General features: G+C 23.3%; 1 protein-coding gene across 1 annotated transcript in view; it reads left to right on the plus strand.

The window, feature by feature from the left end:
• Positions 1 to 387: 387 nt before the first annotated feature.
• Positions 388 to 962, plus strand: part of LOC108571057 (liprin-beta-1) — a 12143-nt gene continuing 11568 nt past the window's right edge. The window contains exon 1 of the mRNA XM_017933026.1: positions 388 to 537. The gene's annotated coding sequence lies outside the window, so the exon portion shown is untranslated. The remainder of the gene's footprint in view (positions 538 to 962) is intronic.

Here is a 962-nt window from a genome sequence, read left to right on the forward strand (position 1 = left end):
TGATGAATACTGCATAAAAATGTTTTCCATACATTTAAAGAAATGCCTTAGAATTATTCATACCATCCTTATTAACGTTTACTTTTCCAAAAAGTGATTCATGTACAATTTATGAACATAGGAGTATATTTAAAGATATAATGGTGAAAAAAATAAAAATTGTTGATATTACTACAGCTGTGGTATAATGGGTACAATTAAAATATATTATTATTATGTATACAATATACATGTTTTGAAAAAAGAAAATTCGTTTAAAATATTTAAATATTTTTACATTTCTAATATATCTTTTAACTGGATTAGTATATGTATTATATGTTTCATACTATTTAAAGTTAGTTTGCTATTCACATGAGTGGGGGGCGGACGAAACGTTAAAAAGGAGCAGATAGTACTATGGCGGTAAATTATTGGGCGTTGTTCTTAACACCTGTTGCTTTTTCTTGGTTTTATAATTTGAATCAGTTCTTGATTTAAAGTTAAAGCAAGTTCAAGAGTATTTATACGCTCTAACTTAAATCATGATACAGTGAGGTAAGTTTTTTCAAAAATATAATTAAGATGCCCTTTTTAATTTTTATTAATTGTTTAAAAAAATGTATATATTTAATTCCAGAGGAGAAATGAAAACAATGTGAATTAATAAAAAGTAATTTAATGTTTCTTTGTGTTATTTTTCATTATGTGAATAATGTAAATAAACACGCCATTTTAAAGTACTACTTGTTTGACATTTTACTTTCTTGTTATCTTTCTTTCTTTTCTTTCATTATTGATTTATAAACAAGATTACGATTTTAAATCTTTGATTGAAATAATCCTCAAAAAATGAATATGTTATGCAAAAGAAAATTATAATAACACAAATTTATAGGTTACATGCAGTTAAATATTATACATTTTATTCTTAAATTTAATATTTAAAAATTTTGTGTAAGTTTTGGAGTAACTCTTTTAAT

This window comes from Habropoda laboriosa, unplaced genomic scaffold, assembly GCF_001263275.1.
Source record: "Habropoda laboriosa isolate 0110345459 unplaced genomic scaffold, ASM126327v1 scaffold106, whole genome shotgun sequence".
Classification (NCBI taxonomy): domain Eukaryota; kingdom Metazoa; phylum Arthropoda; class Insecta; order Hymenoptera; family Apidae; genus Habropoda; species Habropoda laboriosa.